The sequence below is a fragment of the Carcharodon carcharias genome, chromosome 1 (assembly GCF_017639515.1).
Source record: "Carcharodon carcharias isolate sCarCar2 chromosome 1, sCarCar2.pri, whole genome shotgun sequence".
NCBI lineage: Eukaryota > Metazoa > Chordata > Chondrichthyes > Lamniformes > Lamnidae > Carcharodon > Carcharodon carcharias.
Window position 1 is genome coordinate 140,142,524 of NC_054467.1, and position 27,556 is coordinate 140,170,079.

The window sequence follows — 27,556 nt, forward strand, 5'->3', positions numbered from 1 at the left end:
GCTGGATCTTCAGATGTGAAGATCGGAAACCTTCGTGAGAATGATAAGGTTTCAGTGAGATTGGTTGGCTCACAATGTGACAAACGTTTGGGCAAGTTGTTGAGAAATCCATGGAAACTGTTTTGGTCGCATCTGTCAATTACTGTGTAGTGTGGTGTCCGACCACAGTTTGCCTGTTAATTTACATGTACCTCATACTTACCCTGAATGTTAGAGTATAAGATGGATACTATAAGTGTTTTTATCTTTCTGAACTGGTACAGTGAAGTTTATTTTTGTCTGCTCAAAACCCATGGAATCTTGTGGCTTTATTCACTTAGTAAATGTCTTGAATCTCAAACTTCATCTACATTAAACAAAACAGTATTGGTCCCTTACTGGATCTCCCCCAACATCCCAGGGTCTAGCCAAGGATCACAAGACTATCCATTGGCAAGACCGCAGAAGACTCTTGATGGCCTCATCTTTCCCATCTCACTCATAGGAGTGCCTCAGAATGGATCTGACTGGAGAATTGCAAACATTACACCCTTATTCAAAAAAGGTTGTAAGGATAAACCCAGCAATTACAGGCCAATCAGTTTAACTTTGGGGATGGGCAAGATTCTAGAAACAGTTATTCAGAATAGAATTAGTAGCCACGTGGAAAAATATGGGTTGATAAGGAAGAGCCAGTATGGATTTCTGGAGGGGAAATCATGTTTAACTAACTTGGAGTATTTTGAAGAGGTAACAGAAAAGGTCAATGAGGGTAATTCTATTGATGTGGTGTACATGGACTTTCAAAAGACATTTGATATAGTTCCACACAACAGACTTGTGAGAAAAGTTATTGCTCATGGAATAAAAGGGACAGGAGCAACATGGATACAAAATTGGCTGAAAAATAGGAATCAGAGAGTAATGGTCAATGGATATTTATCAGGCTGGAGGAAGATTTGTAGTGGAGTTCCCCAGGGGTCAGTATTGGGGCCTTTGCTTTTCCTGATTTATATTAATCATCTAGATCTTGGTGTGCAGTGAACAATTTCAAAGTTTGCAGATGTTACGAAGCTTGGGAGTGTTGTAAACTGCAAGGAGGACAGTGTAGAACTTCAAAAGCGCATAGACAAGTTGGTGGAGTGAGCAGATAGGTGGCAGATGAAGTTCAATACAGAAAAGTGAAAGGTGATGCATTTTGGTAGGAAGAACATGGACAGACAATATAAAATAAGTGGCGAAATGCTGAAGGGGGTATAGGAGCAGAAAGACCTAGGTGTATATGTGCATAGTTCATTGAAGGTGGCAGGACAACTGGAGAGAGCAGTTAATAAAACAAATAGTATCCAGTATCCTGGGCTTTATTAATAGGGGCATAGAGTACAAGAGCAAGGAGGTTATGCTGAATTTAAATAAGACACTCGTTAGACCTCAGTTGGAGTAGCATGTACAGTTCTGGGTGCCACGTTACAGGAAGGATGTGAACACACTGGAGAGAGTGCAGAAAAGGTTTATAAGAATGGTTGCAGGGATGAGAGACTTCAGTTATGAAGATAGATTAGAGAGGTTGGGATTGTTTTCCTTGGAGAGAAGGTGACTAAGAGGAGATTTGATAGAGATGTTCAAAATCTTGAGGGGGCTGGACAGAGTTGATTGAGAGAAGCTGTTCCTGCTCATAAAAGGGCCAAGAACGAGAGGGCACAGATTTAAAGCGATTTGCAAAAGAAGTAAACGTGACGTGAAAAAAAACTTTTCACACAACAAGCGGTTCAGACCTGGAATACACTGCCTGGAAGTGTGGAGGAGGCAGGTTCAATCGAGGCATTCAAGAGGATGTTAGATGATTATTTGAGTAGAAACAATGTGCAGGGATATGGAGAAAAGGCAGGGCAATGACGCTAGGTCATAAAGCTCATTTGGCGAGCCGGTGCAAACACAATGGGCCGAATGGTCTCCTTCTGTGCCGTTAAAATTCTCTGATTCAAAGGTAGAACCTCTCTCATTGTCATTGATTACTATTCCCAATGGCTTACAGACAAAAACATACATGGTCCCACCTCGACAGCGGTTATCATTACACTTAAGCAGCTTTTCACCACACGTGGCATCGCCTATATGGTCATTTCAGATAATAGCCTACAGTTCACTAATGACTGCTTCAAACACTTCACTGAAACGTAAGGCTTCTTACACATCACCAGCTCACCTTGATACTCACAAGCTAATGGTGAGGCTGAATGGGCAGTCCAGATAGCCAAGGCCCTGTTAAAGAAAAACAACAACATTGACTTGGCCTTGCTTAGTAAGTGGTCTACACCTTTACGTAATAGTCTTAATCCTTCGGAGCTCCTACTGGGTAGGAAGTCACATCCTCAGCTCCTACATTTCCCGCATACTCTTCGACTGGGTAACACAGAGACTGACTTGGATAAAGTCCGGCAGAAGGAGGATCACTATCGTGCAAATCAGGCTGTCACCTTCAACGGCTGCCTTAAGGTGCAGGAACTGCCTTCACTCTGTCCTGAAGAGTCTGCCTAGATCCGGGACCAGAATCGACCGGGCTGAGTTTCGATCCCTTGGTTTATCCTCACTCTTACTTAGTCGACACTGACCACAGCATCCTCAGACACAACAGATGGTCTGTACCAGCAAGCGGCCTCTGCAGAGCTGGACTAACTGTCCAGATGGAAGTTAAGATCCCGAGCGTGTCAGTGGACTGTTCACATCCTCCTCTACAGGATGCCTGTGTTCCTAACAATCCTCCAAACGAAGCTAGGACAAAGTCAGGCAGGTTAGTCAAGCCATTCTGACTCAGAGGACCTGACCGTGACTTTTGGGGTGGAGGTGGGAGAGAAACAGTAGGTGTAGGGTTAAAATGTATAAAGTATAAAAAGAGTTAATAGATATTATCCTAATAGCTAGAGTGCATCATCAGTGATGTTAGATGATGTCAGATCACAAATAACTGAAGCCTGAGGGAAGAAGGTTCTAATGGAGTCCTGCTAAAGTCCACCTCTATAAACAGTGTGGTCAGTCAATAAATGTTCACTTGCCAGAAATCCACTTTGATTGGCTATTGCAGTTCACAGGGGGCAGCAAGACAAGTGCAGACAGCAAGGTCATGAGTAAACCAGGACAGGGATTATGCAGCAGAACCTTTATTTTAAATTGTCCATGTCACAAAAAAGTAAAATTACATTCACTTTGTTTCCAGTTAAAACATTTAAATGCCAAGAAACAGCAAACTAACTAAAATTGTGATTCAATGGGCACGTTCATGCAGCCACCCACTTGCCATTGTGGAAATGAATGCAACACAAATCATCACCGCCTTTTAATTTTACTATCTTCAAGACTTGTAATGTTACTTTTTACAATACAAAGAGCATCACAGCACTACCTCCTTGATTCTGCTTATGTATCACAATTCATGATTCAGTAATACCTGTATTTGGGTTTTAGCCATTTGCAATAAATTATCACAGTTATAAAGTTGGGATAACATCTGTAAATGTAGTTTTGCTCTTTTAAAGTTTAATAGTAATTGATTTTTTTTTCCGGAATGCTTTACAACTTTTTACTAGTGATTTATTTAAATTGATTTGTTCACACGAGCAAAATTTAGATTACAGATAGGTTTATTTTATTTCAATTCCTCAGTTATCATCCTTTATTACTCAACCAAGTATATTAAATATTTATACCTCTGTGTAAAAGTGTCGTACGTTGTTGATCTTAGAAAGCAGTACCTTCAGGGTTTAAACAGAACATCTGATAGACTTTCCTCACTTTGTTTTCCAATCTCACTGGTATCACAATGGTGCTCATCTTTATACTTGAATACATCAAAATATTCAGAGACAATTTCAGCAGCAACAGAACTAGCCCTTAGGTGGTCACAACGAGTACCATCCACTTTATTCAGAACATGGCACACAGGTTCAACTGGACTGAAAATTTGAGATCACTCAGTTGTGCGAGAGGGGAGTGGGAGGGTGGGGGGGGTTGAGATCATTCTAAGCCTGATGGTGAAAAATATTCACCACACCTCAAGATCACCTCTTCCTCTTAATATTTCTTAATTACCCCTTCAATAACTTTATGTCACCAACTCAGGCTAGTCTATAGTTTCACAGGTAATAACAGCAGCCCACAGTACAATGTCTACATGACTATTCTTCATGCACAGGCATGGGTCACAAGCGTCAGGAGATTGCTCAATTACTGCACCTATAACTCAACTCAAGGTTGTCCTTACATGCTGTTCACACATATACACATCCAACAGGGATTGATGTATCATGTTCAGCACCAGAAATTCTGGTCAAGTTTTCCCCTTCCCTAGCAGTGGCACATTGATTCCTACCACCCACACCAACTTGCTGCTACCTGTACAGCTCAGACAGAATGGACCGAAGGCTACTCCAAAATATAAACTTCATTTGAATGAATGAATAATCACATTCACACAGGGCTGCTTCATAATTCACTGAACATGATGAAGATCTATCCTCCTATATCTGAATGCCTTCTATCAATTGTCACAAAGTCTTTGTAAAAGGTATTTACTAGACTAGTTAGTCAAATTACCACCTCTCATAGTTACAGCCCAATTAAGATCTCTAACATCTCTCTTATACAACAAATGCAGCATTCTTCTGTCCAAGAGTTCTTAATAATTGCTCCACCTTACTTATCACTGCAGCATTAAAATCCAAGAGCATTCCATTGGATGGCTGGCGGTTGAAGGGGGGTGGGGGTGCAATCGCATTATAGTAATGTTACTGTACTAGCAATCCAGAGGCCTGGACTAATGCTCTGGGTATATGCTTTCAAATTCCAGCATAGCAGTTAGAGGAGTTTAAAATCAATTAATTAATTAATCTGGAATAAAAAGCTAATCTCAGTAAGGATGATCATGAAACTACTAATTGTCATAAATGTTGTAAGATGTGTGTTATTCGTAGGTCTCACGAAGACGTTCTGAGTCTTGTATAGTTTAACAATCAGCATTTATTCCCGATTAGTAATCATATAAATATATACAGTATGAGGTCTAAGCTAGCAGCTGTCTCCATGCTTGCTTCTACACCCATCGCTGTCCAGTACAAGACTGCCCTCTAGACTCAGGTCATGTGTTCCTTTAAATCACACTGTAGGCAGTACTGTACCAGTACAATGTTATTCCTTTCTATGCCAGACCCTCAGACCACAATAAAAAACTCATGTGGTTCACGAAGTCCTTCAGAGAAGGGTATCTGCTATACTCATCTGGTCTGGTCTACATGTTACTCCAGACCCACAGCAATATGGCTGACTCTTGACTGCTCTCCGAAACAGCATGGCAAGCAAATCAGTGTATATCCACAACTGAAAAGTGAAAAATTAACTAATGAAACAAGACAGGCCTCTCAGCATCAATCTAGGCACTAGAAACAACAAAGAGACATCCTGAAAAGTCCTCCTACCAAAATCTGGGTACTTGTGTCAAAATTGGGTGAGCTGTCTCACAGACCAGTCAAGCAACTGCCTGACAAAGTGATACTCACTGAATCATACCTTACAGCCAATGTCCCAAATTCCTCCATCAACATCCCTGGGTATGTTCTGTTCCACCCTCAGGACATGCTCACTAGAGGTGGCAGCACAGTGGAATGCAGTGAAGAGGGTGTGACCCTGGGAGTCCTCAACATTGACTCCAGGCCCCATGAAGTCCCATGGTATCAAGTTAACCATGAAGCATGAAACCTCTTGCTGATCACCAAATAGCAACCTCCCTCAGCTGATGAATCAGTACTCCTCCATGCTGATCACCATCTTAAAGAAGCACCAAGAGTAGCAAGGGCACTGAATGCACACTGGGTGAGTTTCTTCAATCTCCAACACCAAGAGTGGCTTGATATAACAATATTGACGAGCTGGCTGAGTTCTGAATGACGTCTGCCAGACTAGACCTGCAGGTGGTGAAAGAAAAAAAATCCTACTTGACCTCATCCTCACCAAGTCGCAGGCACATCTGTCCACAACAGTATTAATAAGAGAGACCACTGCATGGTCCTTGTAGAAGTCCTGTCTTCACACTAAGGACACCCTCCATTGAGTTGTATGGCACTACCACCATGCTGAACAGCTTTGGCAGCTCAAAACCAGGGATCCATGAGACCACCAGCAAGAGCAGAATTGTATTTAAACACAATCTGTAACCTCAGGCCTGGCATATCTCTCACTCTACCATTATCATCAAACCAGGGACTAACCCTGGTTCATGAGTAGTATATGACTAATCAGTACTCCTCCATGTTGAACACCAACTAGAAGAAGCACAGAGAGTGGCAAGGGCACAGGATGTACTCTGGGTCCATGTCCATCACCAAGATTGGCTCGACAGCAAATTAGAACTTGGCCAGCTTGGCCAGTAAAGGACATAGCTGCTAGACTAGGGCTATGGCAGGTCGTGGGAGAACCAACATGAGGGAAAAGCCTACCTGAGCTCATCCTCACCAATCTGCCTGTTGCAGAGGCACCTGCCCATGACAGTATTGGCTGGAATGACCACTGCACAATCCTTGCGGAGACGAAGTCCCATCTTCACATTGAGGATACCCTCCATCATGTTGTATGGCATTATCATAGTGCTTATTGGGAAAAATTTAGAACAAATCTAGCAATTCAAAGCTGGGCATCCATGAGACACTGTGGGCCATCAGCAGCAGCAGAATTTTATTCAACCACAATCTGTAACCTCATGGTCCAGCATATCCCTTAGTCCAGTCATAGCCAAGCTGTTCCAGTACAACTACAAGACCCAGCAATATGGAACATTTCCCAGGCATGCCCTATCCATAAAAAGCAGGGTAAATCCAATCTGGCCATTTACCACTCCATCACTCTACTCATTACAATCAGCAAAGTGATGGAAGGTGTCAAAGACAGTACTTTCAAGTGACACCTACTTGGCAATAACCTGCTCACCGAAACTGAGTTTGGGTTCCATCAAGGCAACTCAGCTCCTGACCTCATCACAGCCTTGGTCCAAACATGGACAAAATAGCTGAATTCAAGAGGTGAGGTGAGAGTAACTGCCCCTGACATCAATGTAGCATTTGATAGATTATGGCATCAAGGAGCCCAAGAAAAACTGGACTCAATGGATATCAGGGGGAAACTCTCCACTTGGTACTGGGACCCTTGCTTTTCCTAATATATATTAATGGTCTAGACCTTGGTGTGCAGGGGACAATTTCAAAGCTTGTGGATGATATGAAACTTGGAAGCATTGTAAATTGCGAGGAGGACAATATAGAACTTCAAAAGGACATAGACAAGTTGGTGGTGTGTTGGAGAGTCGGTGACATAGTAGTATTGTCACTGGTGTTCCCAGAGACTCTGGGGACCTGGATTTGAATCCCACCATGCCAGATTGTGAAATTTGAATTCAATAAAAATCTGGAATTATAAGTCTGATGATGACCATGAAACCATTGTCAAAAACAGAATTACCTGGAAAAACTCAGCAGGTCTGGCAGCATCGGCGGAGAAGAAAAGAGTTGACATTTCGAGTCTTCATGACCCTTCAACAGAACTGATCTGTTGAAGGGTAATGAGGACTCGAAACGTCAACTCTTTTTTTCTTCACCGATGCTGCCAGACCTGCTGAGTTTTTCTAGGTAATTCTGTTTTTGTTTTGGATTTCCAGCATCCACAGTTTTTTGTTTTTATGAAACCATTGTCGATTGTCGTAAAAAAACCATCAGGTTCACTATTCTCCTTATGGAAGGAAATTTGTTCTCCTCACCTACATGGCCTACATGTGACTCCAGACCCACAAATATGTGGTTGATCCTTAAGTGCCCTCTGAACAAGGGCATTTAGGGATGGGCAATAAATGCTGGCCTAGCCAGCGACGCCCACATCCCATGAATGTATAAAAAGAATGATAGGTGACAAATGAAATTCAATGTGGAGAAATGTAAGATGATTCATTTCAGTAGAAACATAAAATAAGGGGTACAATTCTTAAGGCAGTGCTGGGAGTATATTTGCATTGATCATTGAAGGTGGCAGGACAGGTGGAGAGAGCAGTTAGTGCATACAGTGTCCTGGGCTTTATTAATAGGGGCATAGAGTACAAGAGCATGGAGGTTATGCTAACTTTATATAAGACACTAGTTAAAGCTCAGCTGGAGCACTGCGTACAGTTCTGGGCGTCACACTATAGGAAAGATGTGGGTGCATTGGAGAGAGTGCAGAAACGGTACACAAAAATGGTTCCAGGGATGAGAAACTTCAGTTATAAAGGTAGATTGGAGAGGTTGGGACTTGTATGGAGGGTTGAAGGCTAAGAGGAGATTTGATAGGAGTGTTCAAAAACATGAGGGGGTTGGACAGAGTAGATAGGAAGAAACTGTTCCTGCTCGTAAAAGAACCAAGAACAGGAGGGCACAGATTTAAAGTGAGTTGCAAAAGAAGCAAATGTGATGAGAGAAAACCTTTTTGACACAGCAAGTGGTGCGAATCTGGAATACACTGCCTGGATGTGGTGGAGACAGCTTCAATCGAGGCTTTCAAGAAGGAATTAGATGATTATTTGAATAGAAACAATGTGCAAAGTTACGGGGAAAAGGCAGCAGAATGGCACTTAGTCATAATGCGCATTGGAGAGCCAGTGCAGACACGATGGGCCGAATGGCCCCCTTCTGTGCCATAACAATTCTGTAATTCTGAGAGTCATAGGTAGCATAAAGAAAGTTGGTTGTGCTTATTGGAGGCCAATCATCTCAGTTCTAGGACATCACTGCAGGAGCTCCTCAGGGTAGTGTCCTAGACCCAAGTATCTTCAACTGCTTAATCAATTACCTTTCCACCAACAGAAGGACATAAATGGCGATGTTTGCTGATGATTGCACAGTGCTCCGGTACCATTTATGACATCAAATACTGAAGCAATCCATGTCTTTATGCAGCAAGACCCCGACAACAAATCAGGCTTGGACTGATAAATCGCAAACATCTCTCGGGCCACACAAGTGTTAGGCAATGACCATCTCCAACAAAAAAGAACCCGCCTCTCTTCCTTGACTCTCAAACAGCATTACCATCCCTTAATTCCCCACAACTAACAACCTGGGGGTCACTTTTGACCAGAAACTTAACTGGATCAGTCACATAAATATTGTACCAAGTTTCTTTCCCAAAAATATACATAAATACTGTGGCTACAAGAACAGGTCCACACTTGTCAATTCTACTGTGCGTAGCTCATCTCCTGGCTACACAAAACCTATTCACAATCTTCAAGGCACAGACCACGAGCATTATGGATACTCTCTGCTTGCATGGATGAGTGCAGCTCTGTAATAACACTCGGGATGCACAATACCATCCAAGGCAGCCTGCCCGATTAGCACCCCATCCACCACCTTAAATATGCACTCCCTCCACTCCTAGCGCACATTGCCAGCAGCACGTACCATCTACAAGATACATCAGAGCAACTCACCAAAGCTCCTTCAAAAGCACTTCCCAAATCTGCCGCCTCTACCACCTAGAAGGCCAAGGGCAGCAAACATGTGCTAAAACCAGCGCCTGCAACATCTCCTAAAAGTCACACACCATCCTAACTTGGATCTATATCACTGTTCCTTCATTGTTGCTGGGTCAAAACCTGGAACTCCCTCCCTAACAGCACTGTGGGTGTACCTACACCACATGGGCTGCAATGGTTCAAAAAGGTGACTCCTTACCACCCTCTCAAGGGCAATTAGGGATGGGCCTTTGCCAGTGATCCTAACATCCCACAAGTGAATTTAAAAAAAAAAACAAATTGAAAAATAGCCCTTAGTCCATAGTTGAACCCCTTACCATTCCTGGGTGTGAGCAACGTTTTCAACCAAAACATGCCGTTTGAAAGCACTGAAAAATCAGAGTAGCAGCAGAGGTGAGATAATACAGCATTGCAAATGCTTTCTAAGAAGCCCAGTAGCAGATATACAATTTTGCCAGTTAAAAGTTGGAATTCAGCATTCGAATTATCCAGCTATTTCAGCAATGGAATTTTCAACACAGCAAAATAAACCCAATACAAAACAAATACCAGTTTTAATGCCTTTACTTATTCCACCTGTTCACAAGATGCAGTTACCACAAAAACATAATCCCATGTGAAATTTATTTCACAGATGTAGATAAGGCAAATCTTGCAGCAACTAACACAAATCTTTTAGAAAGTACGGTTCATTGCCTCACCAATGGCTCAGTGGGTATACACATTAAACCGTATACAGTAATTTGCTAAAATCTGCTCCTCTAATGCAAGACTTTGGGGGTGCTTTCTAAGCTTTTCATCACAGAATCTCAAATAAGCTACAAAGGAGATGAAAGATGCCATGCCAAAAAGGCCAAAGGAGGATTGCCCATATCTGCCATTACGCAGAATCCTCAACTGCAGATCCAGGTGTCTTCAGACTTAGTTTTAGCTGGGAGGCAGCTGTAGACTTGTATCATCTGCTGCAAAATTTGCAGCCAACATAAAAAGTGCTGCCAGTGCCAGTCAAGGTCACTTCCTCCCTCAGATTTTCAGCCTCTTTCTGATGTAACATAGGGATCATAGTTTTCCAACCAATGCGCTGCCACAGATGTGTTAAACAAGTGGTTGATGCACTGCTTAGCAGAGCCAGCACTTTCAACCACTCTTCTTCAAAATAACAGTAGAATGCAGCTATAGGTAGCCAATTTCAACGTCTTACACATCTCCTAAAGTGCAAGACTATTAATATCTGCAATGTGACCACAGGCAGATAGTTCCTGCTCTACCACCAACTACTTGCACATGCATTAAATCAACATTAGCTTGTTGCTTTTCACTGCTTGCCTTCATCATCCACATTTTCAGCCAGGACTTCTGAGTGTTTGAGAATATAGTCGCCCTGTCAAGGCTGTTAGTCAGCTCTTTCCTGGAGATGATGCTCCTAGATATGAACCATGGTAAAACTAAACTTCTGCATTATCTATAAATTTGTCCGCGATGTTTTCAGAAGTTTTCCATCTGTGAAAAGTTGCACGCAACTTTAACCACCACCTTTTCCCTTCGCTTGACATAAAATAGGAGTTTCATTCAGAGCACTTATTGGCTTAAATTTCTATGGTTTACACTCTACAAAGAGTGATGTCAGTTATGAACATATGAAATAGGAGAAGTAGGCCATTTGGCCCTTCAAGCCTGCTTTTTTTTATTAATACACGAGATGTGGGCTTCGCTGACTGGGCCAGCATTTATTGCCTATCCTTAGTTGCCCTTGAGAAGGTGGTGATGAGCTGCCTTCTTGAACCGCTGCAGTCCATGTGGTGTAGGTACACCCACAGTGCTCTTAGGAAGGGAGTTCCAGGATTTTGACCCAGCGACAGTGAAGGAACAGTGATATATTTCCAAGTCAGGATGGTAAGTGGCTTGGAGGGGAACTTCCAAGTGGTGGTGTTCCCATCTGGCTGCTGCTCTTGTCCTTCTAGGTGGTAGTGGTCGTGGGTTTGGAAGGTACTGTCTAAGAAGCTTTGGTGAACTCCTGCAGTGCATCTTGTAGATGGTACACACTGCTGCTAACTGTGCGTCAGTGAAGGAGGGAGTGAATGTTTGTGGATATGGTGCCAATCAAGTTGACTGCTTTGTCCTGGACGGTGTCCAGCTTCTTCAGTGTTGTAGGAGCTGCATTCATCCAGGCAAGTGGGGAGTATTCCATCACATTCCTGACTTGTGTCTTGTAGATGGTGGACAGGTTTTGGGGAGTCTGCTCTGCCATTCAATAAGGTCATGGCTGATCTATTTGTGTTTCAACGTCCACATTCCCATCTACCCCAATCACCTTTGATTCCCTTGCCTAACAAGAACCTATCCACCTCTACCTGAAAAATATTCAGTGGTCCTGCTTCCATTGCCTTCTGAGGCAGAGTCACACAACACTCAGAAAAAATTTCTCCTCATCTCTGCCCTAAAAGGGCGACCCCTAATTTTAAAACAGTGTCCGCTAGTTCTGGACTCACCCACACAAGGAAACATTCTTTCTATGCCCACTTTGTCAAGACCATTCAGGATCTTATATACATCAATCTAGTCACCCCTCACTCTTCTAAACTCCAGTGGAAACAAGTCCAGCCTGTCAAACCTGTCCAGCCAATCCTCATAAGACAACCCACTCATTTGAGTTATAAATCTAGCAAAGCTTCTCCGAACTGCTTCCAACATATTTACATCCTCCCTTAAATGAGACCAAAACTGCAGTATTCAAAATGCGTTTTCACCAATGCTCTGTATAACTGAAGCATAACAACCTTGGCTTACTTTTATGTTCAATTCCTTTCATAATAAAGGATAGCATTCCAATAGCCTCCTTGATTACATGCTGTACCTGCATACTAACTCTTCGTGACTCATGCACTAGAACACCTAGATCCCTCTGCACTTTGGAGTTCTGCAGTCATTCTCAGTTTATGTAATACTCTGCTTTTTTATTCTTCCTGCCAAAGTTAACAACTTCACATATTCCCACATTATACGTCACCTGCCAGATTTTTGCCCACTCACACAAGCTATCTTTATCCATCTGCAACCTCATGTTTTCTTCACAACATACTTTCTTACCTTTCTTCATGCCATCTGCAAATTTAGCTACCATGCCTTCGCTCCCCTCATTTAAATCATTGATGGAACTTGTAAAAAGTTGAGGCCCCAGCACAGACCACTGCAGGACTCCATTTGTCAATCTTGTCAATCCTGCCAATCAGAAAAGGACTCATTTATGCCCACTCAGTTTCCTGCCAGCCGCCAATCTTCTATCCATGTTAATATGTTACCCCCTACACCATGAGCTTTTATTTTCCACAATAACCTTTGACGTGGCACCTTATCAAATGCCTTCTGAAAATCCAAGTACAGTAAGCCTACAGGCTCCCCTTTATTCATAGCATGTTACTCCTTCAAAGAACTCTAATAAATTGGTTAAACATGATTTCCCTTTCACAAAACCATTTCCCAATTACTATGAGTTTTTCCAAGTGCCCAGCTACAGTCTTTAATGATTGATTCTAACACTTTCCCCATGACAGACATCGAGCTAACTGGCCTAAGGTTTTCTGTTTTCTACCTCCCTCCCTTCTTGAACAGAGGGGTTATATTTGCTACTTTCCAGCTTGGTGGAACGTTTTTGGAAAATTAACACCAACACATCTACTACCTCATTAGCCACCTCTTTTAAGACCTTAGGATGAAGTCCATCTGGACTCAGAGAGTTGTCAGCCCACAGTCCCATCAGTTTGTTCATTCTGCTTCCCTAGTGATTGTAATTTCACCAAGTTCCTCTCTCCCTTCCAGCTGTTATTTATAGCTATTACTGGAATGTTAATTGTATCTCCATCGTGAAGGCAGGAGCAAAATATTTGTTCATTTCATCTGCCATTTCCTTATTATCTACTATTAACTCCCCTTTGTCACTCTCTAGAGGACCAACATTCACTTTACTTACTCCTTTCCTTTTTAAATACCTGTAGAAACTCTTGCTATCTGCTTTTATATTTCTAGCTATCTTCCTCTCATTTTCTAATTTCTTTCTCCTGATTAACCTTAGTCTTTCTCTGCCATTCCTTATATTCTAACCAATCATCTGACCTGCCACTCATCTTTGCGCAGTTATATGCTTTTTCTTTAAATACTCTAGTTGAGTCTTCCAATAAATAAGAAACAACCTTCACTTTTCTGCAATTTTCAACAATTTTGCAGCTCCAGGAATGCAAACTCCCACAGCCAACCCTGTGTGTGGGCAGCAGCTTGAAGTGAATATTTAATTATGCCCAGACTGAGGAGTTCAGGCAAGAACCACAATGTGTCAACAGTTAAATTGACTTCCCACTGCGCACCAATCTCATCAAAACTCACCAGAAATGTTACATTTCTGTGACGGTTACTGGAAATACTGTAACATTATAAAATAGTTTAGAAAGACAAAAGTAGAGGCAAGGGACGTTTAAGTTTTGAAATTTATAGTTTTAATAAAAGTTGCATCACAGTTCTGAATTTAAAAGTTGTTTTTGTAAGAATCTGGATCAGGGATTTAAATTGATAACTGCACATATCTTAATTTATTAATTATCGTATTCATTTTTAACTCGTTTAATAAATTTAAAATAAATTTTCACTTATTAAGATAACAGGGGTCAGTGCTTTGTAATGTAACCATCTAACATATACTCAAACTAAGTTACAGGATGTGTTGAATGCCAAGTAAATGCATCTCAGTCTTTGCAAACCAATACCTAATTACAGGAGCTTATGCATTTAAAAGCACATCCACTTGTAAGTAAGTCGAGAATCTGAAACTCACTTCACTGATAGATCAGGTAAGACCACCTCTGGACACTTCCTTTGTATTGTTTTCCACCCATTTATCCCCCTTACCTCTCCCAAGACCACTTCCACCTGTACTTGGAAGAAACACTCTCCCAGTTATTACTGCACTTTCAAAATTCCAACTGGCTCTCCATGTACCATGACATTTCTGCTGCTAGCAATCTGTTCAACTACATCCCCATCTCCAGTTTCAATGCCCTAGCGCCCATTAAAACTATTACTCTCTTTCAGTCTGGCGGTTCTGCCTATTAACATTCATCTCCATTTCAAGTCCAGACTGAATAGATATGGCAGACAACTGGTTTAGTCATTCACTGCTAGATCTGGCTGGGCCGCAAAATACAATCATATCCTACTCTCAACTGTCAAACGTGCTCACTATTCCAAGATCATCCTGGAATGCAAAGGCAACCCCCAGCTCCTTTTCTATACTGTAAATCATCTTCTTAAACTCCTCTCCCCTATCTCCTCCATCCTCACCTACAGGTGAAGAGTTCATGGTCTTTTTTGTCACTAGGATTAAGACCATCTGATCAGCTACCTCTGCCACTTGCCTCCCTTACTCTAACTTCCTCTGAAGATCACCCTGCCCTAGCCCTGAACTTGCATTTTTCTCTAGTTTCTCTCTTCATGTCCCGCTGAACTCATTTTGCCCATGAGACCCACCTCCTGCTCCCTCAAACCTATCCATATTAACTGCTCATTACCCAATGTCCCTTCCAGGCTATATGTTAACTGATATTATTAAGGGTTCTCTGTCTTCATAGGCTGTCCCTGTCACCTTCAAATCTGCTGTCATCATTCATCTCCTCAAAAAAATCTTAAATCCCTTCTTCCAAACTACTGACCCATCTCCAACATCCCTTTCTTCTCCAAAGTCCCTGGACATGTGTTGTCAACTCCGTACCACCCTTTCCTGGATCTACATGGCTCTTTCCCTCTAATTAGGTTTCCGTCCCTGCCAGAGTACCAAAATGGCTCTCAAAGTCAGAAATGGTAGCCTGCGTGACTGTGACAAAGATAGGCTATTCTTTTTCATCCTTCTCAACCTATTTGCAGCTTTTCACACAGCTAATCCTAATATTCTGCTCGGACACCTCTTAACCATCATCCACATAGGTGAGACTGCATTCTATCCGTTGGTAACCAGAGAAAAACTATCAGTGGCTTCTCTTCCTGCACCATTACCTCTGGTAACCTCCAAGGAACAGTTCATGGTCCCCTCCCATCTCTCATCGACATACAATCCCTTGGCGACATCACCTGCAAACACAGCATCGGTTTCCACATGTACACTGACACTCCACTCTACCTCACTAAAAACTCTCTTGACTCCTCCACTGCTTCTAAATCATCGGACAGCTTATCAGGTTTCCTCCAGCTAAATACTGGGAAGACTGAAGCCATTGTCTTCAATCCTATCACCAACTCTCCTCCCCAACCAACGACTTGAATTCTCTCCCTGGTAATTGTCTGAGGCAGAAGCATAATATTTGCAATCTTTGCTTTAATCTGAGCCAGAGATGAGGTTCTGTCATCACCAAGAACACACGGAATAGGAGGAATAGGGCACTCAGCCCTTCGAGCCCACTCCATCACTTAATGAGATCTTGGCCTATCTTCTACGTCAACACCATTTTCCTGCACTATCCCCATATCCCTTGATGGTTTTAATATGTAGAAAACTATCAATTTCAGTCTTGAATATATTCAATGACTGAGCCTCCACCAAACATTCACCACCCTCTCAGTGAAGAAATTCCTCATCTTGGTCCTAAATGGCCTGCTCCTTATTCTGAGACTGTGTCCCCTGGTTCTAGACATCCCAGCCAATGGAAATCCTTCCTGCATCTACCCTGTCAAGCCCTGTAAGAATTTTGTACGTTTCAATGAGATCACCTCTCATTCGTCTGAACTCCAGAGAATGAAGGCCCAATCTATTTAATCTTTCCTCATAGGACAATCCCTCCATCCCATGAATTAATTTAATGTACCTTCATTGCACTCCCTCTATGGCAAGAGTATCTTTCCTTAGCTAAGGAGACCAAAACTGCACACAACGTTCCAGTTGCGGTCCCACCAAGGATTTGTATAATTGCAGTAAGACATCTTTACTCCTATACTCAAATCTTCTTGTAATGAAGGCCAACATACCATTTGCCTTCTTAATTGCTTGCCATACCTGCATGCTTCATTGACTCGTGAACAAGAACACCAAAGTCCATTTGAAGTTCAACCATTTAAGAAATACTCTGTGTTTCTGCTTTTCTTACCAAAGTGGATAACTTCACATTTCTCCACATTGTATTTCATCTGCCAAATTTTGTTCACTTGCTAAGCCTCTCCAAATCCCCTTGAAGCGTCTTTGCATCCTTCTCACAACTCTCAGTTCCACCTAGTTTTGTATCATCTGCAAACTTGGAAATATTACATTTAATCCCCACATCCAAATCATTGATATTGATTGTGAAGATCAACTATTTCCATCTTTATAACATATCTGACTACACCCCTGCCTCAGCTCATCTGCTACTGAAACCCTCCTACGTGCTTTTAAATATCATAATAGGAGCAGGCTTAGACCATATGGTCCCTCAATCCTACTGCTCCATTCAATATGATCACGGCTGATCTTCTGCCTCAACTCCAGTTCCCACCTACTCCCAATGTCTCTTAATTCACCAAGAAACAAAAATTTATCTCAGCCTTAAATATATTCAACAGTGGAGCATCCACAACCTTCTGGGATAGATAATTCCAAAGATTCACAACCCTCTAAGTGAAGAAATTTCTCCTCTACTCAGTCAAACTGATGAACCCCTTATCCTGAGATTGTACCCATGTTCTGGACTTGACTATTCCAATGCACTCTTGACTGACATCCCATGTTCTACCTTCTGCCAACTTGAAACCATCCAAGAATCATCTGCCTATCTCCTAACTCACACCAAGGCCCATTCACCCATTACTCTGGTGCTTGATAACCTACATTGGCTCTTGGATTAGGCAACACTTTGATTTTAAAATTCTCAACCTTGTTTTTGAATCACTCCATGGCCTTAGCTCTCCCTGTTGCTGTAATCTTCTCTAGCCCCACAATCCACCAAAAGAGAGAACAGGGCTAAGGCAAAACAGTGCCAGAGACCCACAGTTAAAAGTGATGGCAGGGAGTCAGCGGGAGGCAGAGAAAAATGAGCCTGTGGGGAATCAATGCCAAGACTCACACAAAAAGTGGCCATGGGGAGTCAGCAAGAGAGAGAAAGAACATCAACTAACCATGGAGTGATGTAGCAAAATGGCAGCTACATGGATTGGTTGTTCAAAGAGCCTGGAAGTGAGGGCCGCAAAGCTGAAGGGACAATGTAGCCAAGTGGAGTGAGAGTGAACTCAAGGAGCAAGGTAAAAAAAAATGCAAATATCATCAGCACAAGGGATGGTGCTCGCTGGTAAGCTGTTTTTTTTAAAAAAAAAGTCTTTGATATATTTCTTTTAAGTTTAAATGGCAGGGATCCTCAGTCCCATGGAGTGCACATCCTGTAACAAGTGAAAATTCCAGGACAATAAACAGATGCAGGAAATATCATCCGCTGGAGCAGCTCATTCACCATGTTTCAGAGCTTAATTGGTGGTTGGCATCACTGAGGAGTATCTGCGAGGCCAACAGCTACATGGATGACACGTTTCTGGATGTGGTCACCTGCAGCTTAAGGGTGAACAGGCAGAGAGGGAATGGGTGACCACCAGCTAGTCAAGGAAGGCCAGGCAGGTAGTGAGAGCATCTCACTCTCCAACTGGTATTTAGTTCTGAATATGGATAAAAATGACAGTTCCACTGGAGAGTGTAACCAGAGTCAAATCCATGTCACCATGGCTGGCTCAGCTGTAAAAGGGGGCAGGAGGAAGATTGGGAAAGCAATAATGATACGGAATTCTATAGTTAGGTGAACAGACAAACATTTCTGCAGTCACAGACATGAATCCAGGATGTTATATTTCTTTCCTAGTGCCAGGGTCAAGGATGTTACTGGAGTGGCTGTAGAGCATCTCTGAGGGGAGAGGATGGACAGAGGTCATGCTCAATATCAGTACCAACACATAGATAGAAAGAAGGATTAAGTCCTGCAAGCAGACTTTAAGGAGCTGGGAAAGAAACTAGCAAGACCTCAAAAGGCAGATTACTCCTGTTGCTACTGGTTTTTGAGCAGAGAAATAAAAGGACAGAGAAGATGAAGGCATGATTGGAGAAATGTTCAGGAGGGAGGCGGCTTTTGATTCCTGGGACATTGAGATCAATTCTGGTGGATGGGTCTTGTGCAGGGCAGATGGGCTGCACCCAAGCAAAGCTGGGACCAATGTCCTTGCAGGACAGTTTGCTAATGCTATTATGGAGGGTTTAAAAAACTTGGCAGGGAGATGGGAATCAGGGGATAACAGTAGAGGAGAAAAACAAGGTGCACAAAGAATTAGGAGAGACAGGTAGCACAAGAGTAAGAAGTAGTAAACTATTAGTTTGGGTCATGTTATATTCCTGACAGCCAGCTGAAGGAAGAAACCAAAGCCAGTCTTTACTTGGAATATATTTATTCACGGGGTGAAACATTACAGGTATTTATCTCCTGACTCACTCAACTCAATTGTGTTAGTAAATACCTCTTTCTGTGCTCAACTAACCATCCAATCGATGTCCTCCACCTTTAACCTTTGAGGTGCTTAGCCTCAATTGATACAATTAACAGGTCAGAGTAAGAGCAAATGCTATGACCTAAATTAGACATGTATGTGGTAAGTAAGGTTGGTAAGCTGCAGATGCAGATAGCCATGTGCGAATATGATCATGAAGATAATGGCTCAAAACAAAATGGCAGGACTGGGTACTAAAAATTCCTGGATACAAGGTGTTCAAGAAAGATAAGGAAGGAGATGGGGCTGGCAACATTTATTAAAATACTACCAGTGCTGTAAAGATAGGATATCCTAGGGGCTTAAGGACAGAATCTATCTAGGTTAAGTTAAGAAAGAACAGAGGTACCATTACACTACAGGGTCCATTCCATAGGCTAACAATTTGTGGGAAAGGTACAGAGGATAAATTACAGAGAAGTGCAAAAACCATCTGGTAATTACAATGGAGGACTTCAATTATCCTAATATAGACAGGAAAAGTAATAGTGAAGATGGTGGTGGCGGCACAATGGTATTATCCCTGGGCTAGTGTTCCAGAGACCCAGGGTAATACTCTAGGTACCCAGGTTCTAATCCATGGCAGATGGTGAAATTTGAATTCAATAAAAAATCTGGAATTAAAAGTCTGACGATGATCATGATACCATTGCTGATTGTCGCAAAAACCCATCTGGTTCATTAATGTGAACCTAATGTGACTAACACTAATGTCCTTTAGGGAAGAAAATTTGCCGTCCTTATGTGGTCCGGCCGACATGTGACTCCAGACCCACAATAATGTGGTTGACTCTTAATTGCCTTGTTCAGAGGACATTTACGCAATAAATGCTGGCTTAGCCAGCAATGCCCACATCCCATGAATGAAAAAATACTTTAAAGTGCAAAGATACAAAAGAGTTTCTAAAGTGGGTTCAACAGAATTTTCAATAAGAATATTTTCAATAGAGTCAATAAGTTTCCAGTCCAAAGAGGAGGGAGGCATTGCTGAATCTGGTTCCAGCGAATGAGGTGAACCAAGTGAATCATGTTGTCAGTGGGGGAACATTTAACAGACAGAGATCATGGTATAAGGTTTAGGTTAACTATGGAAAAGGACAAGGAGCAATCCAGGATAAAAATAATTAACTGGGCAAGGGCCAATTGCAATGGGGTGAAAATGGATATGGCCCAGGTAAATAGGAATCAAAGATTGGCAGGGAAAACTATAAGGAATAATGGGCTGCATTTAAAGAGGAGTGAGTTCATGGACAGTCGAGGTACATTCTCACAAGGGGGAAAAGTAGGACTAATTGCTTTACAACGAGGACCCAAGTGGTTAAGCACAGTGAGTAAATACCTTCATGCTTCTAAATTCACAAAAATCCCTGTTATGGTCAGACTTCGAGTAGTAAACTAGGGGAGTCATTTTTACCCCACCTCACATGGCTGTAACAATACACTCCGTCTTGGAAACAGATAGTGTTCGTAGTTGAGTGAGTGACTACCTCACATTTTGTCATTGCCAAAGGACACCAAGTGCTGGTTTCTGTCAGTTCCCACCAATTCACTGCATATTTTATAGATCATGGTCAGTCCATTCATTCCCTCCTCTGCCGTAGTGATTCCCATTCCAAATCTTTAATCAAGGATGCGACATTGGTTTATTCCCCCTGTGGATTCATGCAGAATCATGTAGAGTGCGTCTTTGGATTATTTAAATTTTACTTATATCTCTCACCATATAAGGATTCCATATACAACTTTCATACTCCAGGATTGAACAAACAAATAGTTAGTAAGCTATAACTCTAATATTTTTGTTGCAGTACCAAAGATTCCTCCTCAGAAATCTAAGAACCCAGTTTGCTTTGGATGTTATCTGCTGAATGAGGGATCCCCATTGAAGATTGTTTTTAACCCATGGTCGTGTATCTACCTGTTGGAGAATTTGATTAAAGAACTTAAAGCTATTTGGTGGTGGATCCTTTTTGCTGGTGATGCACATGTGGCATAGTATTTTGTGGCATTGAAAGTTATCTCCCATCGGTCCTGCCATTTTGCAATTCCAGAAGATCACCTTGCCGTGAATTGATATGGAGCAAGTTTTAGTGAACCTTTATAAAATACTGGTTCAGCCTCACCTGGAGTATTGTGTCCAATTCTAGGGCACCACGCTTTAGGAAAGATGTGAAGGTACTGGAGAGGGTGCAGAAAAGATTTGTGAGAATGGTTCTGGGAATGAGACACTTCAATGATATGGCTAGATTGGCAAATCTAGACCTTGGTGAAGGTCAAGAGGAGATTTGATTGAGTTATTCAAAGTCATGGGGGGTCTAGACAGAGCAGATAGGGAAAAGTGTCAAAAATCAGAAGACACTAATTTTATGTGATTAAAAGAGCCACAGGTGAAAAGAAGAAAAACCTTTGTAAATCAGCAAGTGATTAGGATCTGGAATGCACTGCCTGAGAATGTGGAGGAGGCAGATTCAATCATGGCTTTCAAAAGGAAATTGGATAATGATCTGAAGGGAAAAGATTTGCAAGGCTACAGGGAAACAATGGCTTGGTCTAAATAGCCAAGTGGTTATGGTACTGGGCTTGTAACCCCAAGATCAAGAGTTCAAATCTCACCATGGCAAACTATGAAACAATGTAACTTCATCTGAAACAGATGGAAATGTGTTTGTACTTGAAAGAGTTACAGGCAGCACAACAACTTTGCATTGCCTGCTTATAAAAGTGCTTGGCTTAAATAGCCAAGTGGTTATGGCACTGGGTTTGTAACCCCAAGATCAAGAGTTCAAATCTCACAATGGCAAACTATGAAACAATGTAACTTCATCTGAAACAGATGGAAACAGGTTTACTCAAAAGAGTATCAAGAGTTCAAATCTCACAATGGCAAGCTATGAAAACAATGTAACTTCATCTGAATAGGAACAGATGGAAATGTGTTTGTACTGGAAAGAGTTACATCTTCTTTAGTAGATTCCATGGTGTAATGGTGAGCACTCTGGACTTTGAATCCAGTGATCTGAGTTCAAATCTCAGTGGAACCAAGTTTCATGTTTGCCCTCCTGCTGTTAACATTTGAGGCAGGTGAGTGGAAACATGAAGAGCTCAAGGTCTCTGCTGATGACAGTCACTTTCTGGGTGGCGGAGGACTGGGCTGGATGCTCCCGCAGGAGTTGGCGCGACGCGGGTCTGTGAGTGTCCAGGTCGCAGCCGATGCCATCCAAGACCTGAGAACGGTCGTGCTCGGACCCGACGTTATTTTGGGTCTTGAGGTGGCCCAGGTGCGCGGTGGTCTTCCGTCTGAGCGTTCCCCTGTTCGGACGGAATTCCACATTGGCCCCAAGCCCCGAACCCTCCCTCGGGTGCTGGTGCCCCGCAATATGAGCCGCCTCGGGGACATGCCCTCTGTGCCTTTTGGCACAGCAAAGAGGGGCTTTTTGTATGGACTGCTGCTGCACACCTTCCATTTTCTCGCCCTTGTCCGTCGACCGGACACGCCCTGGCGTGCCTTGTTGCCGTCCGGCGGCGGAGGCCCTCGATGGGAGGCCCTCTACGGAGGTGTCCTCCCCCTTTCTATCGGGGACCTGGGTTGGAGGGTGTTGCATGCGGCAGTCCCTTATAATAAGAGGATGCATAGGTTCACGGACTCTCAGGACACATGCCCTTTTTGCGGTCTTGTGGAGTCCGTGGACCGTGTATACATAGGGTGTTGTAGGCTGCACTCCCTTTTTAGTTATTTGAAAAACCTTTTATTGATGTTTTGTTTGCACTTCAGCCCCACGCTCCTGATCTATGGGCACCCGGTGCGGAAGGGGGTCGGGAAGGAGGAGGACCTCCTCGTGAACCTGCTCCTGGGCCTGGCCAAGTTGGCCATTAACAGGTCCAGGCAGCGGGCGATCGACGGGGGAGTCCCGCCCGATTGTTTGTCCCTCTTCCGCGGCTACGTTCGCTGCCGGATGTCCCTGGAGAAGGAGCACGCGGTGTCTGCTGGCACTCTCGAGGCCTTCCGTGCTCGGTGGGCACCGCGGGGACTGGGGTGTTTTGTTGACCCCTTTAATCACATTTTGATTTAAAGTTTGTAAGTTTCCTTTAAACTTTGTTCTTGGTTTTACAGCTGACCTGAATTAGGGGCTGTGCCTGATTTATCCCAATTTTGTTGATTTGGTTTTCATTTAAAAGATTATCAAGAGTTCAAATCTCACAACGGCAAACTATGAAACAATGTAACTTCATCTGAAACAGATGGAAACGGGTTTGTACTCGAAAGAGTATCAAGAGTTCAAATCTCACCATGGCAAACTATGAAACTATGTAACTTCATCTGAAACAGATGGAAAAGGGTTTGTACTCGAAAGAGTTACAGGGAGACAACGGCTTGGCCTAAATAGCCAAGTGGTTATGGTACTGAGCTTGTAACCCCAAGATCCAGGAGTTCAAATCTCACCATGGCAAATTATGAAAAAATGTAACTTCATCTGAATAGTAACAGATGGAAATGTGTTTGTACTCAAAAGAGTTACAGGGAAACAGCATTAGAGCGAGTGGGACTTGTTGAGATGCTCTCGCAGAGCTGTGCCGGATACAATGGACTTTCTTCTGTTCTGGAATCATTCTATATGTGAGCTCCTCTAATTTTGGTCTCTCAAGCATCCTAATTTTAATCACTGGAGGTGGTGCCTTCAGCTACCAAGGCCCAAAGTTGCAGAACTCCTTCCCTAAACTTCTCCACCTCTCTTCCTCTCTTTCCTCCTTTAAAATGCTCCTTAAAACATAACTCGTTGACCAAGCTTTTGGTCATTGGCTCTAATATCTCATTCTGTGGCTTGGTATCAAATTTTGTTTGGTAATGCTCCTGTGAAGTGCCTTGAGATATTTTACAATGTTGAAGATGCTATATAAATACAAATTGTTGGTCACTACATACAGGTCAGAAAATTGAAACCTTCAGCCCAGTAGTACAACTTGAATCCAGGTTAGAAATTGAAAATACAGTATTCTTATTGCATCATCCAGAGACTTCTGTATACAATAATTTAAATATAAGATTTACAATAAGTTGCATTTATATAGAACCTGGAATAGGAAAACTTCGACGTAACAAAGGCATAGATGAGGGTTTCAGCAGTAGGTGAACTGAGGCAAGGGTAGAACCAGTCAATACCATGCGGAAAGAAGTATGTGGTTTTGATGAACTTCCGCCATCACCTCAGGATCAAATATGACACAAAGGCTACAAAAGTCTGGTTCAACCTCAGGCAGTTGCCAGAGAGAGGGATGGAGTCTGTGGCAGGGTATGAAGACAATGATTTCAATCTTCCCAATAATTCATTGGAGGAGCTCAATACTGGAGGTCAGACAAACAGCATGACAAATCCGAGGCAGTGGAGGAATTGAGAGATGCAATGGTGAGGTACAGCTGGGTGTCATCAGTGTGCATGTGGAACTTGCTGTTGTGTTTTCCAATGATATAGTCAAGGGCAGCATGCAGGTCAGAAACAGAGGGAGCCAAAGACAGAGTCTTGAGGGTCACCAGAGTTAAATGGTGTGGAAGTGGGAAAAAGGTCACTGTGGGGAATTCTCTGGTTATGCTAGTGTCAGCCATGGATTAGTTGGAGCACTCTTACTCCTGAGTCAGAAGGTTGTGGGTTCCAGTCTGACTCTAGGGCTTGACCACAAAAGTCGGGCTGACATTCCAGTACAGTTCTGAGGGAGTGCTGCACTGTCAAAGGTACCATCTTTCAGATGAGATGTTAAGTCAAAGCCCTGTCTTCTCTCTGAAGTGGATGTAAAAGATCCCACAATACTATTTCAAAAGTGAGTTAAACCCTGGTGTTCTAGCCAATATTTACCTCTCAATCAACATCACAAATGCAGATTATCTGGTCATTTTCATATTGCTGTTTGTGGGAGCTCGCTGTGTGTAAATTGTCTGCTGCATTTCCTACATTACAGCAGTAACGGCATTTCAAAAAGTAGTTCATTATTTTTAAGTGCTGTGGGATGCCCTGTGGCTGTGAAAGGCACCATACCAATGCAAGTCAACCTTTCTATCATTTTCTGCAACTAGCCAGATAAGAATGCAACCAGGTGAGGGCAGTCCTACCCAGCTGGCCATTGGTGCAGAGGCATTGAAGGAAGTGGTGTAGTCAACTGTGTCTATGACCACAGATAGGTCGAGAAGGATGAGGAGGGATAATTCAACTTTGTTACAGTCACATTGAATGTAATTTGCAATTTTGAGATGGGCCAATTTAGTGCCGTGACAGAGGTGGAAGCCCAACTGGAGGGGTCAAACATGGATCTGCAGGAAAGAGAGAGAGATTTGGGAAGTGTCATCACCAAATACAAATTTTGAATATTTTACTAATGTGTGTTATACTCCAAAATTCTTCAACCAATGTTTTTCTACTGAAAGAAACAATGGAGCACAATGTTTAAACTTGTGCAGCTATTTTAAAAATTACGGATGAGAAATTGGCTGGAGCACAATGACGAGCATGGGATAAAAAGCCAAAACAGTGAAGGCTAATTATGCAGCACTCATCTCCTCTTGGTAAATCGGATTAGCATCAAGAGGGATCATGAGCTCCCGATTCCTGTACAACTGTAGCCCACCATGAGACACAACCATCAGGCAATGAGAGAAGCAAATTGAGGATTGGTGCATAGTTAGCTGGCGTGGTGACAGAGACATACATTCTTGTAGACCTACAGCAAAGCACCAAGATGTGACACCTAACTTCAGTATTTGGCAGAGCCTGCAGCTTTAGCTAAACTGTTGGGCTGTTTGCAAACTCAGCATTTCTGTATGACTTCTCTGCGCATTTCATTGCATGCCAGCATCATAAAATCTGCCAGTGCCAAATTTGATCTCTATTTTAATGTGATGCTCCTCATAGAAAATATAAGTAAATTCAAACCACAAAAAATTTCAAAGAACATAATTGCTGTAATTATACCATTGTGTTACATTCCCAAATGCTCACGTTTATAATTATTCAATGCTCCAAACCCCTTCCAAATTCCAAGTCATAAACCTGAAATACAAATGATTCACATTAGATAGAGATTTTGCTTATCAAAGTCATTAAAATTTAGCTCCCTTAAAGAAAATTACAAATGTCTTTCGATAACTAAAATTCACACTCCAGCAGAACCTTCTAAATATTTACCTCTAGATTATACACATTAAGCTTTTGGAGCAAAAAAGAAATGAACTGCTCTATCCATACTTACATATGCTATTTGGACGGTGATATGCCCCTGGGTATCGTCTGCCCATAGTGGCCAGTCAGCACATTACAGCATCTTAGAAGCACTGCTCAAGCGAATTTCAGGCCTGAAAAAACAAAATTAATTTAAAATTTATTACAAATCACGAGGCTCCCTCCATTAAAATATTAATGATCTCTGCAACACAAGGGATAAATAAACCCAGACACAATTAGTTATGCCATTTTGAGCAGTCACTGAGTTATGATCCAAGAAGCACTCTACATTTTTGTATAGTTGGCAAAAGTGATAAGAGTCTGAAACAGTTAGTAGGATATTAGACTGAGTAATGAATTTAACTTCAAATTTAATTAAAGCTTTTTCTCTTGGAGAGCAATAGAATTTAAGGTCGTTGTTACTTTCAAGTTCAAAGTTACTGGACATAAACAGCAATATCAGGTGGTACCATCGCAATCGAGAACAAGAGGCGCCAGGTGAAGGTGATCTATAGTTCACTTTTAGTTAAATATTCTGCAGAAAAGTAAGGATACATTTTTTTAAGGACATTCTTGAACATGAACTGATTAAGGACATATTATGAATTATTAAATGCATTGACGGGCAGAGGGATCTGGGTGTACAGGTCCACAGGTCACTGAAAGTGGCAACGCAGTTGGATAAGGTAGTCAGGAAGGCATATGGCACGCTTGCCTTCATTGGCAGGGGTATTGAGTATAAAAGCTGGGAAGTCATGCTGCAGCTGTATGGAACCTTGGTTAGGCCACACTTGGAATATAGCGTGCAATTCTGGTCACCACATTACCAGAAGGATATGGATGCATTGGAGAGGGTGCAGAGGAGGTTTACCAGGATGCTGCCTGGTCTGGAGGTTAGTAGCTATGAGGAGAGGTTGGAGAAACTCGGATTGTTCTCACTAGAGCAACGGAGATTGAGGGGCGACTTGATGGAAGTTTACAAAATTATGAGTGGCATGGACAGAGTAGATAGCTTTTTCCCAGGGTGGAAGAGTCAATTACTAGGGGACATAGATTTAAGGTGAGAGGAGAAAACTATAAAGGAGATGTGTGGGGCAAGTTTTTTTACGCAGAGGGTAGTGAGTGTCTGGAATTCGCTGCCAGAGGAGGTGGTGGAAGCAAGTACGATAGTGGTGTTTAAGAGGCAGCTTGACAAATACACGAATAAGATGGGAATAGAGGAATATGGACGCCGGAAGTGCAAAACGTTTTATTTGACAGGCAATATGATTGGCACAGGCTTGGAGGGCCAAAGGGCCTG

The 27,556-nt window shown here is 42.5% G+C and overlaps 1 protein-coding gene and 1 non-coding gene across 5 annotated transcripts in view; one reads left to right on the plus strand and one right to left on the minus strand.

Annotated features, from left to right (window-relative positions):
• apbb2b (amyloid beta (A4) precursor protein-binding, family B, member 2b) overlaps positions 1–27,556 on the minus strand; it is a 377,678-nt gene that overhangs the window by 227,052 nt on the left and 123,070 nt on the right. For 2 of the 4 annotated variants that reach the window (XM_041190685.1, XM_041190682.1), the window contains exons 2-3: positions 26,285–26,387; positions 26,035–26,085 (exon numbers count right to left, since the gene is read on the minus strand). The gene's annotated coding sequence lies outside the window, so the exon portion shown is untranslated. Of the gene's footprint in view, positions 1–2,185; positions 2,205–26,034; positions 26,086–26,284; positions 26,388–27,556 lie in introns of those variants that run through there. The other 2 variants (XM_041190683.1, XM_041190684.1) reach the window with 2 other exon arrangements.
• Positions 22,021–22,092, plus strand: trnaq-uug. Its single transcript has one exon. It is a non-coding gene; the product is annotated as a tRNA-Gln (tRNA).